This window comes from Gorilla gorilla, chromosome 8, assembly GCF_029281585.2.
Source record: "Gorilla gorilla gorilla isolate KB3781 chromosome 8, NHGRI_mGorGor1-v2.1_pri, whole genome shotgun sequence".
Taxonomy (NCBI): Eukaryota; Metazoa; Chordata; class Mammalia; order Primates; family Hominidae; genus Gorilla; species Gorilla gorilla.
The window spans coordinates 86104969-86125285 of NC_073232.2; the positions used below are offsets into that span (position 1 = coordinate 86104969).

Consider the following 20317-nt stretch of genomic DNA (forward strand, 5'->3'; position numbering starts at 1 on the left):
TAAATTCCTGGAAACACAAAACCTCCCAAGATTCAATCAGGGAGAAATTGAAACCCTGAATGGACCAATATTGAGTTCCAAAATTGAAGCAGTAATAAAAAATCTACCAACCAAAGAAAGCACTGGACCAGACAGATTCACAGCCAAATTCTATCAGATGTACAAAAATAGCTAGTACTAATAATATGGAAACTATTCCAAAAAATTGAGCAGGTGAGACTCTTCCCAAACTCACTGTATGAAGTTAGCAACACCCTGATACCAAAACCTGGCAAAGACACAACAAAAAAAGAAAACTATAGGCCAATCTCCCTGCTGAATATAGATGCAAAAATCCTCAACAAAATACTAGCAAAACGAATCCAGCAGCACATCAAAAAGTTAATTCACCATGATCAAATAGGCTTCATTCTTGGTATAAAAGGTTGGTTCAATATACACAATCAATAAACATGATTTACTACATAAATAGAACTAAAAAAATACATATGATCATTTCATTACATGTGGAAAAAGCTTGCAATAAAATCCACATCCTTTCATGACAAAAAACCCTCAAGTAAGAAGGAACATACCTAAATAATAAGTACTATCTATGACAACCCACAGCCAACATCATACTGAATGGACAAAAACTGGAAGCATTCCTCTTGAGAACTGGAACAAGGCAAGAATGCCCACTCACTACTTCCAGTACTTCAGTATGGTACTGGAAGTACTAGCAGATCAATCAGGAAAGAGAAAGAAAAAGACATCCAAATAGGAAAAGAAGTCAACTATCTCTCTTTGCTGACAATATGATTCTATAACTAAAAAACCCTAAAGACTCCACAAAAAGCCTCCTGGAACTGATAAACAACTTCAATAAATTTTCAGGATACAAAGTCAATATATGAAAATCAGTAGCATTTCCATATAGCAATAAAGTTCAAGCCGAGAGCCAAATCAAGAACACAATCCCATTTACAATAGCCACCAAAAAAATAAGATATCTAGGAATACACTTACCCAATGGGGTGAAAGATCTCTACAAAGAGAACTACAAAACAGCACTAAAAGAAATCATAGATGACACAAACAAATGGGAAAACATTTCATGCTCATAGATTGGAAGAATCAATATTGTTAAAATGGCCATACTGCTCAAAGCAGTCTACAGATTCAATGCTATTCCTTTCAAACTACCAACATTATTTTTCACAGAATTAGGAAAAACTATTCTAAAATGCATATGCAACCAAAAAGAGCATGAATAGCCAAAGCAGTTCTAAGCAAAAAGAACAAAGCTAGAGACATTCATTACTGTACTTCAAACTATACTGTAAGGCTGCAATAACCAAAACAGCATGGTATTGGTACAAAAACAGACATATACACTAAGGGAACTCAATAAAGAACTCAGACGTAAAGCCACACATCTACAGCCATCTGACCTTTGACAAAGTTGACAAAAATAAGCAATGGGGAAGAACTCCCTATTCAATAAATGGTGCTGGGATAACTGGCTAGCTATATGCAGAAGAATAAAACTGGACTCCTACCTTTCACCATATACAAAAATTAACTCAAGGTGGATTAAAGACTTAAATGTTTGTGACCTCACACTGTAAGAAATGTAGAAGAAAACCTAGGAAACACCATTCTGGACATCAGCCTTGGGAAAGAATTTATGACTAAATCCTGAAAAGCAAATGCAACAAAAACAAAAATTGACAAGTGGGACTTAATTAAACTAATAAGCTTCTACACAGCAAAAGAAATTATTAACGGATTTCTCCCAAATGGGAGAAAATATTTGCAAACTATGCATCCAACAAAGGCCTAATATCCAAAATCTATAAGGAACTTAAACAACTTAACAAACAAAAAACAAATAACCGCATTTAAAAATGGGCAAAAGACATGAACCATTTTCAAAAGAAGACATACAAGCAGCCAACAAACATGTGACAAAATGCCCCACATCACTAATCATCAGATAAATGCAAATCAAAACCACAATGAGATATCATCTCGCATCAGTCAGAATGGCTATTATGAAAAAGTCAAAAAAAACCAACAGATATGGGTAAGGCTGTGGAGAAACAGGACTCCTTTACACTGTTGGTGGGAATGTAAATGAGTTCAGGCACTGTGGAAAGCAGTTTGGAGACTTCTTAAAAAACTTAGAACTACTATTCAACACAGCAATCTCATTACTGGGTATATATCCAGAAAAAAAGCAAATCAATGCAAGAATAGAAAAACCAAATACCACATATTCTCACTTATAAGTGGGAGCTAAAAATTGGATACTCATGGACGTAAAAATGGCAACAATAGAAACTAGAGACTATTAGAAGTGGTAGGCAAAGACAGGGGGTAAGGATTGGCTAACTAACTATTGGATACTATGCTTAGTACCTGGGTGACAGGATCTTTCATACCCCAAACTTCAGCATCATGCAACATACCCAGGTAACAAACCTGCACATGTACCTCCTGAACCTAGAATAAAAGTTGATTTTTTGGCTAGGCGCAGTGGCTCATGCCTGTAATCCCAGCACTTTGGGAGGGCAAGGAGGGTGGATCACCTGAGGTGAGGAGTGCAAGATCAGCCTGACTAACGTGGAGAAACCCCGTACCTACTAAAAATACAAACATTAGCCGGGCGTGGTGGCACATGCCTGTAATACCAGCTACTCAAGAGGCTGAGGCAGGAGAATTGCTTAAACCCAGGAGGCGGAGGTTACAGTGAGCTGAGATTATGCCATTGCACTTCAGCCTGGGCAACAAGAGTGAAACTCCATCTCAAAAAAAATAAAAAATAAAAACAAGTTTGTCTTTTAAAAAGTGGGAGTAGGGCCATTAGAGGTGATTGGGTCATGAGGGCTCCTCCCTCATGAATGGGATAAAGGCCCTTATAAAGGAGACTTCAGGCAGCATTCAGCTCTCTTGCTCTCCCACCTTCCACCATGTGAGGACACAGCATTCTTCCCCACTGGAGGATGTGGCAACAAGGCTCCATCTTGGAGGCCGAGAGCAGCCTTCATCAGACAACAAACTTGCCGGCGCCTCGATCTTGAATTTCCCAGCCCCTGGAACTGTGAGAAAACAAATTTCTGTTCTTCACAAATGCCCCAATGTGTGGTATTTTGTTATAGCAGTACAAACAGCCGGAGACAAGCCTTGAGTTCATTTGCCAACCAAATGCAGGAAAAGAAAAGATGAGTGAGATGGAGTCAACCATGAGTTCTTCCCTTTTAACACCCATAAGCTTCTTCCCTGTGGGGAAGGCCCTGGTTAAACGCAGGCTCGCGTGAGGGAACACGACAGAAATTTCTCCTCTCCTACCATTATTTTTTGGTGTTTTTTGTTCTTTTTGAGACAGTCTTGCTCTGTCACCTAGGCTGTACTGCAGTGGTACAATCATGGCTAACTGCAGCCTTGGCCTCCCTGGCTCAAGCAATTCTCCTCCAACCTCGGCCTTCCAAGTTGCTGGCACTACAGGCATGCACCATTATGCCCAGCTAATTTATTTTTATTTTTTGTAGAGATGGGGTCTCACTATATTTCCCAGGCTGGCCTCAAACTCCTGGCTCAAGCAACCCTCCTTCCCTGGACTCCCAAAATACTGGGATTACAGGCATGAGCCACTATTTCTGGCCTCCTACTATTGTTTATTTCATTTCTCCCCTCTTGATTTATCTTTCATTAAACCAGTTTTCATATCTTCTTCTTTTGTGTTTTTTAATGGACTAGACAGCTCTATGTATTCATTCTACCAGTAGATTATTATATATATATATATATATTTTTTTTTTTTTTTTTTTGAGACAGAGTCTCGCTCTGTCACCCAGACTAGAGTTTGGTGGTGTGATCTCGGCTCACTGCAACCTCCATCTCCCAGGTTCAAGCAATTCGGTTGCCTCAGCCTCCTGAGTAGCTGGGATTACAGGCATGCACCACCACGCCCAGCTAATTTTTGTATTTTTGAGACCGGGTTTCACCATGTTCGTCAGGCTGGTCTTGAACTCCTGACCTCGGGATCTGCCCACCTCAGCCTCCCAAAGTGCTAGGATTACAGATGTGAGCCACCACGCCCAGCCTATTATTATATTTTAACAAAGAAATGTGATTGGGACCTTTGGCAAGCTTTTCCTTTTTCCTCCCTCCCTCTCTCCTGCCTCAAGGTTTTAGTGAATAATCTGCCTAATTTTTCAGATGCTCAAAAAATTATTTTCTTATAATATACCTCTTCTTTTTCAAGACTATTTTTAATTGCATCACACTTCACTTATGAAAATTTATTTAGATTTAATTCTATGTTTCATTGACTTTTTACTACTTACTACTCTCTTGCATACTGTGGGTTTTTTCTTTTTTGTCATTTTTACTCTGTTTTTATTTAACTAGAGTATTTTCACAAGTAATTATGCAAAAAGTGCACATCGTTGCTATACATTTACTTCTGAATCCCTGAATATCTAGGATGGTAAGTTAGACTCCTTTGCTTTGTTAACTGCCACTATGGTTAAGTCTCAGAGCCTTCACAGTTCTTAACATTAGAAATGGGCTTTTGAAAAATAAGGCCATCATAAATTGGTGAACTTTTTCAATCTGCAGACACAGCCCTTTTTTCAGCTCTGAGGAAGTATTTTCTACTATTCACTGATTGTTTGTTCTTCATTGCATTTTTTTCTTGCATTTACAACTCCCGTTATTTTTAGATTGGACTTCCAAATCTGTTCTCCAAGATACTTATCCTTTCTCATGACCTCTCTCTTATGTGCACATTCTGTCAATATCATTCAGTGTTTGGAATTGTCTATTATATTATTCACTGTTGTTATTTAGATTTATATTTTGACAATTATGGTTGAAGTTTTTTTTCAAAGAATTATTCAGAGTATTTCTTTTTCATGAAAGACATTTTTAAAAGTGATCTCTCCAACCATTGTGAATCTGAATTAGAATATTTCTTCTAAACTCTCTCCTGGTTCCTGTTTCAGAAAGGTTCATTTGTTCTAAGTGGTCAATCTGGTGCCCTCCTTTTCACCAGACGGTTCTACCCATGTAGCTAGTGGTTTGTTATTATTGTCTAGCTTATTTAGTATTATTAGCTGGAACAAGTTTCTTAAGTTCTTGCAGAGCTCTGGCTCTGGGATTTCCCCAAAGGAAATGGTCTGAGAGTTGATAAACAAGAGGGCTTGAGCTTTTTCTCAGCGGGGCTAGGGGTGAGGACACACAGCAGGTGAACAGGGCTCCTCTTCCGGTTGTGCTAATTCCTCTCCATCAAGGCAGGCAGCAGTGGGTCAGAGTGACAAGTCTCACTGAATCTGCTCCTCTGCATGCCTGAGGAGCTTTGGGGCAGTGAGAGGACCCCTCAAACACGGCTTCTGACCACGGAGTCCACGGGCTTCCCCAGGAAAGGTAAGCAAGAGCACATGGTCTTTCCTGTAATGTGATTTCCGCTCTACACCCTCTGTATTCATTTTCTCTTGCTGTGTCACAAAGTACCACAAACTTAATGGCTTAAATCAGCACGCATTTGTTATCTCATGGTTCCCACGGTCCAGGAGTCCAGGTACAGCTGGATCCCCTGCAAGGCTACAATCAGCGTTGGCCATAGCTGCAGTTCTCATATGGAGCTCCAGGTCCTCTTCCAAGCTCATTTGGGTGTCTGGCAGAATTCACTTCCTTGCGGCTGTATGACCGAGATCCCTGTGTTCTTGCTAGGAACTACCCTCAGTTCTTAAAGGCCACTTGCAGTCTCTTGCCACATGGCCTTCAAAGGCAGTTCATTTGCTCTTTTCCAGGTCAGCAGAAGCAAGTCTCTGACTTCTAACTTTCTTCCAAACTGCTCCATGGGAGTCTTATAAAATGTGATGCAATGAAGGGAGTGATTATGCCACCACCATGTGCCACATGATGCAGTCTAATTAACGGAGCAATTATCCCGCGATAGTCAAAGATTCCCTCCACACTCCGGCATTTCCTCCACAAATAAGCCATGTACATCTGGGGTTGGGAGTTGGGACCTGCTTAGAATTTTGCCTTCCACGCTTGTACACTGTTGATGAGAGTGTAAATTAATTCAACCATTGTGGAAGACAGTGTGGCGATTCCTCAAAGACCTAAAAACAGAAATACCTTTCAACCCAGCAATCCCATTACTGGGTGTATTCCCAAAGGATTATAAACTATCCCATCATAAAACACATGCATGCATATGTTCACCACAGGCCTATTCACAACAGCAAAGATATGGAATCAACCTAAATGCACATCAATGGTAGACTGGATAAAGAAAATGTGGTATGTATACATCATGGAATACTATGCAGCCATAAAAAAGAATGAGATAATATCCTTTGCAGGAACATGGATGGAGCTGGAGGCCATCATCCTTAGCAAACTAATGCAGGACCATAAAGCCAAATACTGCATGTTGTCACTTATAAGTAGGAACTAAATGAGAACACATGGACACATAGAGGGTGACAATACACACTGGAGCCTATCAGAGGGTGGAGAGTGGGAGGAGGTAGAGGATCAGGAAAAATAACTAATGGATACTACCTGGGTGATGAAATAATCTGTAAAACAAACCCCTATGACACAAAGTTTATCTATATAACAAACCTGCTCATGTACCCCTGGACTTAAAAGTAAAATTAAAAAAAAAAAAGAAAATTTTGCCTTCCACAATCTCAGAAGTATAAGAATACCTTTTAGTTTCCAGTGGCAGATAGAATTTCTCCTTCTACGTTTGTTGAGTTGCTTTAATAAAGAACTAGTTGGGGAGGGCAGATAGAATTTCTCCTTCTATGTTTGTTGAGTTGCTTTAATAAAGAACTGGTGGGGGAGGGGGATGGTGGGGAGGCAGACTATCAAAGGTGTATGTTTAAGATACCACATTTAGACTGGGCGCAGTGGCTCAAGCCTGTAATCTCAGCACTTTGGGAGGTTGAGGTGGGTGGATCATGAGATCAGGAGTTCGAGACCAGCCTGGCCAACATGGTGAAACCCTGTCTCTACTAAAAATACAAAAATTAGCCAGGTGTGGTGGTGCATGCCTGTAATCCCGGCTACTCAGGAGGCTGAGGCAGGAGAATCACTTGAACCCAGGAGGCGGAGGTTGCAGTATGCCGGGATCGTGCCACTGCACCCCAGCCCGGGAGACAAAGCAAGTGTCTCAGAAAAAAGCAAGACTCAAAGCAAGTGTCTCAAAAAAAAAAAAAAAAAAAGATACCAGATTTAATTGCTCAAATAATTAAACTTTCACCTTAATGAATTGATCAGCATTTATTAAATGTAAGATAGTACCTTAATGGTTGTTTTCACCATTGCAAAATGTTCTTCAAACAAATGAACTAAATTGATATATAAATAAAACATATATTTGAGGCAGTGTATTTATTTTAATTAATAGAATTTTTTTAGAACAGCTATAGATTAACAGAAAAATTGGTCACAGAGTAAAGAGCGTTCCCATATACCCACTACACACACATACACATCCATAATTTTCCCTATTACTAGCATCTTGAATTAGTGTGATGCATTTGTTATAATTAATGAGCCAATATTGATACATTATTATTATTAAAGTCCATAGTTGACTTTAGGATTCACTCCTTGTGTTATGCATTCTGTAGGTTTTGCCAAATGCATAATTATATATATCCATCATTACAGTGTCCTACAGAATAGTTTTAGAACTATATATTTTAATCAAGAAGGTTTTTGTTTTGTTTTGTTTTGTTTTTCTAAGATGAAGTCTTACTCTGTTGCCTAGACTGGAGTGCAGTGGTGGAATCTCAGCTCACTGCAACCTCTGCCTCAAGCAATTCTTCTGTCTCAGCCTCCCCAGTAGCTGAGACTACAGGTGCACGCCAGCATGCTCAGCTAATTTTTGTATTTTTGGTAGAGACAGGGTTTTATCATGTTGGCCAAGCTGGTCTGGAACTCCTGGCCTCAAGCAATCTGCCCACCTCAGCCTCCCAATGTACTGGGATTAGAAGCATAACCTACTGTGCCTGGCCCCAAGAAGTTTTTTTAGTCTGATGTTTTTCCTGTCATGGGTCATCTGTGTGACCCTTTCAGGCAAATGTGGGTGTCTAGACAGCATGTCATCAGATTTGGGTATAACAGAGCCTTCTGTGACTAAGTAGAGTTGATCTGAGTCCCTACTATTCAAAATTAGTTATTAGGGAGGATGTGGTTCAATCTGCTTAAGAAGAATGCAGTCTCTGGGGAAGGAATTTTAAAACAGAGTAATTTTGGTCCAGACTAAGGCCCAGTGGCATAGAAGAAATGTGAGTTTCCAGAAATAAAATTATCCTGAGGTGCTCTGGAAAAGACACTGTAGAGAGAAGACAAGCAACAGACTGGGAGAAAAGTAATTGCAAAGACCTATCTGATAAAGGACTGCTATCCAAAATATGTATACAAGGAACTCTTGGAACTCAACAATAAGAAAACAAACAACCCGATATGGTTTGGCTGTGTCCCCACCCAAATCTTATCTTGAATTGTAGCTCCCATAATTCCCACATGTTGTGGGAGGGACCCAGTGGGAGGTAATTGAATCATGGGAGCAAGTCTTTCCTGTACTGCTCTCAAGATAGTGAATAAATCTCACAAGAGCTAATGGTTTTATAAAGGGGAGTTTCTGCGCACACACTCTCCTGCCTGCTGCCACGTAAGACGTGCCTTTTGCCTGCCGCCATGTAATATGTGCCTTTGCTCCTCCTTCGCCTTCTGCCATGATTGTGAGGTCTCCCCAGCCATGCTGAACTGTGAGTCAATTAAACTTTTTTCCTTTACAAATTACCCAGTGTCGGGTATGTTTTTATTAGCACATGAGAATGGACTAATAGACAACCTAGTTAAAAAAATAGGCAAAAGATCCAAATAGATACCCCACCATAAAAGATATATAGAAGGCCAATAAACATATTAAAGATGCTTAACATCAAATTTCGTTAGTCAATTGCCAAAAACAATAGTGAGATACCATTATACACTTATTAGAATGACCAAAACTCAGAATACAGATAACTCTAAATGCTGGTAAAGATGTGAAGCAGCAGGAACTTTCATTCCTTGCTGGTAGGAACACAAAATGGTACAGCCGCTTTGGAAGACAGTTTGGAAGTTTCCAAGAAAACTAAACATACTGTTACCATACATTCCAGCAATTGCACTCCTTGGAATTTACCCAAATAAGTTTAAAATTTAGGTCCACAAACACCAAAAAAATGAGTTATTAAGCTGGGTGCAGTGGCTCATGCCTGTAATCACAGCACTTTGGGAAGATGAGATGGGTGAATCACTTGAGGCCAGGAGTTCAAGACCAGCCTGGCCAACATGGTGAAACCCCATCTCTACTAAAAATACAAAAATTAGCCGGGCGTTGTGGTGCACGCCTGTAGTCCCAGCTACTCAAGAGGCTGAGGAAGGAGAATTGCTTGAACCCAGGAGGTGGAGGTTGCAGTGAGCCAAGAGCATGCCACTACACTCCAGCCTGGGTGACAGAGCGAGATCCTGTTTCAAGAAACAAAGACAGGGAAGAAACTTAAATGTATATGTTAAGTGAAGGCAGCCAGTCGAAAAAAGCTAAATACTGTATAATTGCAATTTCCTAACATTCTAGGAAAGGCAGAACTATAAAGAGATAAAAAGATCAGCAGATAGTGGGGAGGGAGAAAGAACAGGCAGCACATAGAAAGATTCTGGGAGCAGTAAACTATTCTGTATACCACTAGATGGGAACTCTCTACTTTCTGCTTGATTTTGCTATGAACTTAAAACTGCTCTAAAAAATAAAGTCTATTTCAAAAATTATCTTGAGGAAATGGGTGTCCAAACTGGTAACCAAGACTAAAGCCCAGTCCCCAGAATTTGTGGAAGAGAGCTGGTTTGGACTAGCACAAAACTGATGCTATTATAAAAGTTCCTCCAAATGCAGCTATTCTGATGGGTATAGTGTCTATGTCCTGGGAGCAATTGCTGAGCATGGTTGTATTCACTGAAGAGAGAACTTGAGCTGGGAGCACACACAGCTAAGCTTGTTCCCTATAGGAGGATTATGAGGGCACCAGGATGGAGCAGAATTGCTGTGAAGTAGACCAGCACCATCTGTTGCCAGAGGATGACAAATATGCAGCAAAACTCCATTTGTCAGTGAGAAACAATAGCAAGGTTAAATTGTTCTGATATGAGTACTGTTCTCTCTCAGGTGTGGTAGTCAGGCAGATGGCCCTTTGAGGACATGGGAACCCAAGGGTGTGCTTAGGTGTCAGGGAGGGCAGTGGAAGGGAGCACTTAAGGAATGATTAAATACTGGACTCTTAACAAATGCTGGAATTGGGGAGTTTCCACTGATTTTGGAGAAAAATAGCATAAAGTAATATCAATTCACACATGTGATAATCCTGATCTAAATGCTTAAGTTTCTTCTATTTTTTTCTGAATTCTTTGACCTTATTGTATGTTCTTAAACTGCCATATATATTTGGAATTATATATAAATTGCTATATATATTCAGAAAGAGTATGCTTTGTGAAGGAGAGGGATTTGGGAAGTGATCCTGGATTCTATGCAAAAAAATAGTTAACATTGTATCCAAAAGACTTTTTACAAGGTCATTTCACCCAAAGGCTCTATTTATGACTCCAGAGAATAACAGTTTGAAGTCATAACCTAGTTGACATAAAACATAACTGGTGTGTGCTTCTGTTTTCTTATTAGTGTATTGAGATCTCACTGCTTCAGGAATAAGCATAACAGGCCAAGGCAAAGGGATAGTCCATGGCTGCTTATAGAAAGTCTTGAGTCTTTAGTTCTGCTTGGTTGTTACTGGATTCTCATGCTCATTTGCTCTCTTTTTTCTTCATCTTCTCACCCAGTTAAAAACTAATTAGGTCATACCCTTAGAATGGCAACTCTTAAGAAAAAAAACAAACAAAACAGAGAATAGCAAGTGTTGATGAGGATGTAGAGAAATCAGTACCCCTGTGCATTGCTGGTGAAAATGTAAACAACAGCAGCCACAGTAAACAACAACAACAACAAAAACATATGGCAGGCTGGGCATGGTGGCTCACACCTGTAATATCAGCATTTTGAGAGGCCAAAGCAGGTGGATGGCTTGACCCCAGGAGATTGAGACCAACTTGGGCAACATGGTGAAACCCCGTCTCTACTAAAACTAAAAAAATTATCTGGGTGAGGTGAAGCGTGCCTGTAGTCCCAGCTACTGGGGAGGCTGAGGCAGGAAAATCACTTGTACGTGGGAGACAGAGGTTGCAGTGAGCTGAGATGGCGCCACTGCACTCCAGCCTGGGCGACAGAGCCAGACTCTGTCTCAAGAAACAAAAACAAAACAAACAAAAAAACAGTATGGCAGTTCTTCAGAAAGTTAAACAGAATTATCATAGATCCAGCAATGGCACTTCTGGGTATATTCCCAAAAGAATTGAAAGCAGGGGTTCAAGCAGATATTTCTACATCCATGTTCATAGCAGCATCATTCACAATAGCCAAAAGGTGGAGACAACCCAAATGTCCACTGATGGATTAATGGATAAGCAAAATGTGGTACATACATGCAATGGCACATAGTGGGGTGTCATTCAGCTTTAGAAAGGAATGAAGGACCAGGCATGGTGGCTCACGCCTATAATCCCAGCACTTTGGGAGGCCAAGGTGGGTGGGTTACTTGAGGCCAGGAGTTTGAGAGCAGACTGGCAAACATGGTGAAACCCCATCTCCACTAAAAATACAAAAATTAGCCAGGCATGGTGGTGGGAACCTGCAATCCCAGCTACTTGGGAGGCTGAGGCAGGAGAATCCCTTGAACTTAGGAGGTGGAGGTTGCGGTGAGCCGAGATGGCGCCACTGCACTCCAGCCTGGGTGACGGAGTGAGACTCTGCCTCAAAAAAAAAAAAAAAAAAAAAAAAAAGGAATTAAAAGTCTTACACATGCTACAATGTTGATGAAACCTTGAAGACATTATGCCAAGTGAAATCAGCCAGACACAGAAGGGCAAATGTTGTATCGTTCCACTTATATAAGGTACCTAGAGTGTCACATTCAGAGAGACAAAAGTAGAACGGTTCTGCTTGGTTGTTACTGGATTCTCATGCTCATTTGCTCTCTTTTTTCTTCATCTTCTCACCCAGTTAAAAACTAATTAGGCCATACCCTTAGAATGGCAACTATTAAAAAAAAAAAAAAAGACAGAGAATAACAAGAATAGTCTCCCTCGGGGGAGGGTGAATGGAGAGTTATTGATTAATGAGTACAGGATGTCAGTTGGGGAGGAAGAAAAAGCTCTGGAGATAGTTGGTGGTGATGGTTGTACAACAATGTGAATGTACTGAATAACACCAAACTGTACATTTACAAACAGTTAAAATGATACATTTTATACTATATATATTTTGTCACGATTAAAGAAAATTCATAAAAGGAAAAGAACATTTGGGTTGTGGGAAAGGAAGCTGGTGTCCGGAGGGGATCTAGATGCTCCAGTGCTTGCATGACACTTGGCCCTGGGTTCTTTACATCCTCCCTTCCAGGTCCTGAAAGTCTTTAGTCATTCATTCATTTATTCATTCATTCATTCATTCATTCAACTAATGTTTATTAAGCATGTACTATGTGTTTAAGCTAAAACTACGGAATAGCTTGGGAACTACTGATTGTTCGTTAAATGCAGAATAGATTCTACTGAAATCATCAATACATGGAAATTATCAAATAATTTTTCTATTAAAACAATATAATCGTTTGCTATTCTCATTGCAGATTTTTCACATTCAGATATAGACTTGATTCTTAAATCAGTGTGTCACAAAATATGAAAGCTGCAAGGAAAATGATCAAGCCTACTAAATCACTCAGTAAAATAATATTTTTTCAAATAAAATTCAGGGATCACTAATATCATAAAATACAATATTAAAGCTGGTACACAGCCTTCTTAAACAGTCTAAATGGTCATGATTGGACCAAAAACATGAATTCACTGTGAAACATGGAAGCACATCCAGGAACTCATGTGGTTCACCTGAGCCCCTAGAAGTACACAAAGCAAGCTGGGTGTCGTGGTTCACGCCTGTTATCCTGGCACTTTGGAAGGCTGAGCCAGAGAGACTTGAGGCCAGGAGTTCGAGACCAGGCCGGGCAACATGGTGAAACTCCGACTCTACAAGAAATACAAAAAAAATTAGCCAGGCGTGGTCGCATACATGCCTGTAGTCCTAGCAACTCCAGAGGCTGAGGTGGGAGGATCACTTGAGGCTGGAAGGTTGAGGCTGCAGTGAGCAGTGATGGCACCACTACACTCCAGCCTGGGTGACAGAGCAAGACCCTATCTCAAATTAAAAAAAAAAAAAAAAGAAAGAAAAAGAAAAGAAGAACAAGTCCACATACATATTGATTTCTACCCCTTTATTCTACTGATTTAAGTGATACACCCAAAACACATACTATGTTTTTGTTATTATTTAATTGTTCTGTAAGTTGCAACTGAAAACTGAAATAGTTTGTTCTTTTATTCACAATTTTTTTAAATGTGTAAAGCAATTGCAAATTGAAAAGTCTACATGTCAACAAAGGCAATTTGGTAACTGTGGTGTAGTATAGAATGTGGACTTGGGGTCCAAAAATCTGCAGGTCACTAGACATATGACCTGGGAAAAGTCAGTCTCCATGCTGTTTTGTATCTGAAAGTAAGAATAATAATGCCAACACACCGTAATTTCCAAGGTTACCATGTACACGTGAGGTAGGCTTATATTTCTGAGGATGCTTTTTGGTCATGCTATAAGAGACGATAATAGCTATCACCAAAATGGAGTTTCTTTTTAAGTTTAAATAAGATAGCTATGCATTTAATGCTGTATATGAGCAATTATTAAGATGCTATGCAAGTCCAGATTTTTTAAACATATAATAATACATTGTTATTAATCAGAAAGGAAAAAGAAAACTAGTCAGGCACAACCTATAAACGGGTTTTGAATTCCACATTTGTCATTGGGCAAAAATTCCTACAGACTTAAAATAACAGCTACTCTATTATTTCACCTATCAATTTCCCCACCACAGTGAGGAAAATATTTATTGGTCTCCCAAATTTATGATCCCTCCATCTACTCACAGTTCACTTTGCATCTTTCTTTTTCTTAATCAAATTTACCGTTTATTTAATTTATTTATTTATTTTTGAGACAAGGTCTCACCCTACCGCTCAGGCTGGAGTACAGTGGCACCATCTCGGCTCACTGCAGCCTTGACTTCCCAGGCTCAAGGGGTCCTCCCACCTCAGCCCCCCAAGGTAGCTACAGGTGTGCACCACCATGCTCAGTTAATTTTTGTATTTTTTGTAGAGATGGGGTATTGCCATGTTGCGCAGGCTGGTCATGAACTCCTGGGCTCAAGCGATCCAGCGGCCTCAGCCTCCCAAAATGCTGGGATTACAGGTGTGAGTCACCTTCACTGGCCAAATTTACCTTTTAAATGCAAGGTTTAAAAACATTAAATTTATTTTTCTATTGCTATAGTTTTACTAATTTTAATTTTTTAACCTACATGACTGGATAAGATTATTCCTCTCTGGAACCAACGGAAACACAAAACAGGTAACAATAATTCCTATTGTGGACTGATTCTTTGGACAGTCATCCAAATAACTAAAACATAGTATACCCATAGAAAATTGTGAAGTTCTCTTGCCCTGGCATGGGTTTAAAACCAACAAAAAAATGATGATTTTAAACTGGGGGGGAAAAAACAGTGATCTAGGGCAAACCAAGACCTGCGAACAAAATCTGGCTGACTTCCTGTTTTTGAAAATAAAGTTTTATTGGAACACAGCCATGTTTATTTGCATACATATCATCCACAGCTGCTTTTGCAAGACAAAGGCAGTTGAGCAGTTGCAACAGAGATCACATGGTTTGCAAAGTCAAAGATATTTACAGTTTGGTCCTTTGTAGAAAAAAATTGCCAATTCTTAATCTAGGGACTAAATAGAGGAAAAAGGAAATAGAAGCCCCTCTTTCTTGCAGTAATGTTAAAATTCACAATTTCTAAAATATAAATATTTTGCACCAGGTTGGAAAACAGGCATTCAGCCTAATACTCATTAAAGCCTTACACTTAAAGGTCACTCTGTGGTCAGTATTCTTTGCTGCTGGATGACAGGAAGTGTGAGTAAGGTTTCTTTCTCTGCAAATGAACAACTTGCTGTGTGCAGATTTGTTTTGTAAGGACAAACAATATGATGCAAAAAGCAATGACATATAAATAACAAAATGATGTAAACCCTTTCCACAAATTGTTGGATGGGTTTTTAGACCAATCTGACCTTCATTCCACTTTTACTTTGAGAAGCTGCCTCTTTGGGGCTTCAGGTTTTGCTGCAGGGGTCACAGGAGGTGGGCAGTGGTATGGTGGAGGCATGTTCCGGACTCCCCTCTTTCCAGCCTTGGGAAGCTGTCTCCTAAGGTGGAAAAAGATGCTTCAATACCTCTTGTACAGTCTACACCTTCCTTCACCCGAGGCACAGTCAAGCCTTTTGCTGGTTTCACTCCATTCCTTTCTAGCTACCTAAGGCAATAAATTCCCATTTTTGCTTAAGTACTTCGAGTTGGGTTCCTGTCACTTACAATCACAACAGCTTTTTGTCAGAATCCTTTCTTTGGCTCTGATGTTCTGATTTTCACTTCCAGTAAGCTCATCTGTGAGAGGTGTTGCACACGACGTTTAATGCCAGCTGTACATTAAAATCACAGGTCCAATATTTATTACTTCTGTGCACGTTTGAGCTTCACTTCTTACCTCTACAAAATGAAGATAATACTACCTACTTTCACAATTGTGATGATGAAAGGAGATGACGTATTTGTAAAGCATCATGCATGGAAGAGACAATAAATATTGTGGCTTTTTTTTTTTTTTCGTGATACAGTCTTGCTCTCGTTGCCCAGGCTGGAGTGCAATGGTGCGATCTTGGCTCACTGCAACCTCTGCCTCCCATGTTCAAGCAATTCTCCTGCCTCAGCCTCCCGAGTAGCTGGGATTACAGGCATCCGCCGCCACCCCGCCTGGCTAATTTTTTATATTTTAGTGGATACGGGGATTTGCCATGTTGGTCAGGCTGGTCTCGAACTCCTGACCTCGTGATCTGCCCACCTTGGCCTCCCAAAGTGGTGGGATTACAGGCATGAGCCACCAAGCCTGGCCTAAATATTGTAAATATGGCCTTTCAGTCCTCCCCTATCAAATCACAAACAATGGATCGAGAGGTCCTAAGCCTCACCTCTGCCTACTCATCCTACGCATACTCAGTCTTCTAGAATTGATTCAATTACTCCTTGTTTGTGAAGCCTCACCAGCCCAGCCACCACTTTATTAAGCTCTAGATGTCAATTCTCAATGATTCTACAATCCTCTGAGATTAGCACTCATACCTTTTATAGCCCTCAAACCAGTTTTTAAGAACAACTTTCAGGGCTGGGTACGGTGGCTCACGCCTGTAGTCCCAGCACTTTGGGAAGCTGAGGAGGACGAATCCCTTGAGGCCAGGAGTTTGAGACCAGCCTGGGCAACATGGCAAAATCCTGTCTCTACTTAAAAATACAAAAATTAGCTAGGTGTGGTGGCACGCACGTAATCCCAGCTACTCAGGAGGCTAAGGCATGAGAATCACTTGAACCAGGGAGGTGGAGGTTGCAGTGAGTCCAGATTGAGCAACAGCACTCCAGCCTGGGCAACAGAGCAAGACTCTGTCTCAAAACAAAGAACAACTTTCCACTTTGTTCATAACAGCAATATATGTTCATTACAGAAAATTTAGAAAATAGAGAAATACAAAGATGAATATACAGTAAAGGCATAAATCAGCTATATTCCCAATCCTACAACCCAGAAATAATTCATTCTTTCTCTCTCTCCCCGCCCCCCAATTTCTCTCTCTCTCTTATTCTACACGTATCCCACTAGTATACTTCTAGTTGTAATTAAGAGAATACCTGGACTCAATATGCAATTGGTTCAAACTATAAGAAAAAATTAGCTCACATAATAAGTTTGGAAATAAGATGAGTTATTTAGCTGGACAACTCATCAAAAGTCAGTCTTCAGTTACTCAACAAGGAACTAGGATTGAGACAATTTTAATATTCCTTAAATGCTATTATGAAGACAAAATGAAAATCAGTCAACAATATCTAAATAGTTAAAAGAAGCGAGTAAATCCAGCAAATCAGCCGTAGTGGAAACTGATTTGCAGTGGGTGGGTGTTTGGTGAACTGGCTCTTGGTCACTGACCTGCAGCCTCCAAGGCTAATAAGTCAACAGATCAGCAGATCAATCAGCTGGGGCCTTTGCATTTTTCCACATTCCCAGGCCTGTCAGCTCAGCCTCAGGCCTGGCTGCATGGTGGCTTTATCACATGTAGAGTCTAACATTTAATGGAAGCATGACTTTGTTTCCTGCTTTTAAAGATAGAGGGAAGCTTTTCCTAACATTTAATGGAAGCATGACTTTGTTTCCTGCTTTTAAAGATAGAAGGAAGCTTTTCCAGAAGCCTCTCCACTCTCATCCACCTCACTGGCCTGGAATGAATCATACTCCCCGGACTCAGAAGATCACTAGCCAGGGGAATTCACATTCACCACTCACTGATGATTCACTCCCCAGGGCAGGGCTGGTGACTGCCTCCCCTGAAGCACACTGCTGTGCAGAGAATAGAAAGCCCACCAAAATTAAGAGGTGTTAGGAAGGAGAAGGGAAGTGGTGTGGGTAGGAAGTCAACAGTTTCTGCCACCATATCTTTTTGACTTAACACATTTAAATTTCTCCATGTCCATATATAGTTTTTGAAAACATCATTTTATCTGAAAACATAATTGCATGAAAGCATCATAGTTTATTTAACAAGTTCCCTACTGTTAGGCATTTAAGGCAATTCAATTTTTCACTATCATCAACCACTTAGAATTTTGCCCTAAAACTGCCAAATTAATGTCCCTAAATCCATTGACTTGAGTCAGGCTGTTTCTCTTACTGAATAAGTATTAACATTTATGGTTGAAGATGACTTTATCTTTGCTTATACGTCATCAATGAATCAATACATGAATTTTCAAGAAATGCTAGATTTGTCCAATACATATATATGTCCTTTTCCAATCTTTATTATTAGCTTTTATGTCTCCTCACTTTCCCCCTGTCTAGAAGAGCTCTTGGCAAATTCATTTCAAGAAACCTTTGCTGATAATTTTGCCAGGTCCTATAAGGACCCAATCTCTGCCTTCAGGAGCTTATAATTTAGTAGTTTTTCTTGAATTAGCTCTCAGTAGGCAGATCACTTAAGGCCAGGAGTTCGAGACCAGTCTGGCCAACATGGCAAAACCCTGTCTGTACTAAAAATACAAAAATTACTTGGGCGTGGTGGTGCATGCCTTTGATCCCAGCTACTCGGGAGGCTGAGGCACAAGAATCGCTTGCATCTGGGAGGTGGAGGTTGCAGTGAGCCAAGATCACACCACTGCATTCCAGCCTGGGTGACTACAGAGTGAGATTCTGTCTCAAAAAAATAAACAAAAAACCCCACAAAACTCTCAGTAGATAAAGATACATAGACGACCAGGACTGTCTGATTCATACATCTGTTTAATATTTACTGAACATCTATTATGTGCCAGGCCCAGATCTAGAATCCAGGGATGGCCAGGCACGGTGACTCATGCTTGTACCCCCAGAATTTTGGGAGGCCAAGGTGAGAGGATCACTTGAACCTAGGAGTTCGAGGCAGCAGTGTGCTGTGATCATGCCACTGCACTCCAGCCTAGGAGACAGAGCAAGACCCTGTCTCAAAAAAATAAAACAGACTAGAATCCAGGGGTGCAATGCTTTTAGGGAACTTGGTAATATTCTTAGGTACTGAGAAAGAAGCCCAAGTGAATCTTTCAAGTTGTTCTTCCTACCTTTTATTCTCAAGCCCTTTGTCACTTAGAAAGGAAACATCTGGTCTTTTCTGCCCTTATCTGAATACTTTTCAGAGAATAATTCATGTAGATTTTCTCACCTTTGGCCTTGTCACTGTCATCATAGATAATGTGGCTATTTCAACAAAGGGCTAGCCTCAGCCAGAGAATGTAATTTTACAAACTTTATTTCCTGATGCAGCCTGCAGCTCACAAACAAGGCAGGAAGTGCTGCTCACAATGAACTTGGCTGGCTGTGGCTGCAAATAAAATGGTAGCCTTCAAACATTGCTGACCCAGTGGCCAGGTCCTATTCCCTGGGGTCCTGGCCCTACCGGGGCATGAGAGGCCGCAGAACAATGGGCTCTGAATTAGGACTTTGTTCACTTTGGAAGTTGAGGGATAGAATATCCCCCTTACAAATGGGAATTTAACTGTAAACAGCTCTGTACTTTCCCAGGTGACCCTGCTTTAAAAACAAGCATATAAACATTTCATTTTTAATGAAATAAAATTATAAGAATCTTTCTACCTTTGTAGGTTTGTCTAAATTAATACAATAAATGAGTTCCTTTCTTGGCTCAAAGGGACTAGGTTGGGAAAAAAATATCACTGTTCATAGAATTTTAGAGTGGGAAGGGCTCTTGGAAATCATCTAGTCTGGTGACAGGGAAACCTGGCTGCCCATGGAAATGACATGGACAGCCTTCAAGAATAGACATAGCTGGGCACGGTGGCACATCTGTAATCCCAGCTACTCTGTAGGCCGACATGGGAGGATCCCCGGAGTCCAAGAGTTTGAGACCAGCCTGGGCAACACAGCAAGACCCCTGTAAGAAATATTTCCGGGCGCAGTGGCAGGCACCTGTAGTTGCAGCTAATCGGGAGGCTGAGGCAGGAAGATCACTAGAGCCGGGGAGGTAGAGGCTGCAGTGAGCTAGGCTCGCCACTGCACTCCAGCCTGACAAGAGAGCTAGACACTATCTGAAGACAAAACAAAGCAGAACCCCAGGCCCCTCCTGGGCCAGCTGTATCGGATTCCCAGGGCACTGGCATAACACATTTTATCTACTCAAACATCGACTTCTTTCTTTAGTTTATTACCCCCATAGAAAGGTCAGTGAAGCTGGAGGAGAAGCACTGACTGCTGAGAACTGAGAACATCTTCTGGGGAGATGAGAGGTCAGTAAATAGATAACGAAGGCAGAAACGGCAGGCGCGTCCGTGGCAGAGGAGCTCCTGGCCAGGACGCCAGCGCAGAGCGCCAGGGTTTATCTGAGCAGCGTCATCGCTTCCTGCGTTTCTGGGAGTCCTGCCCCAGGAGGA

General features: G+C 40.8%; 1 long non-coding RNA gene across 1 annotated transcript in view; it reads right to left on the reverse strand.

The window, feature by feature from the left end:
• The window catches only part of LOC134759219 (uncharacterized), a 121751-nt gene that overhangs the window by 80517 nt on the left and 20917 nt on the right, over positions 1–20317 (reverse strand). The window contains exon 3 of the long non-coding RNA XR_010135237.1: positions 15367–15501. This is a non-coding gene — a long non-coding RNA (uncharacterized lncRNA). The remainder of the gene's footprint in view (positions 1–15366; positions 15502–20317) is intronic.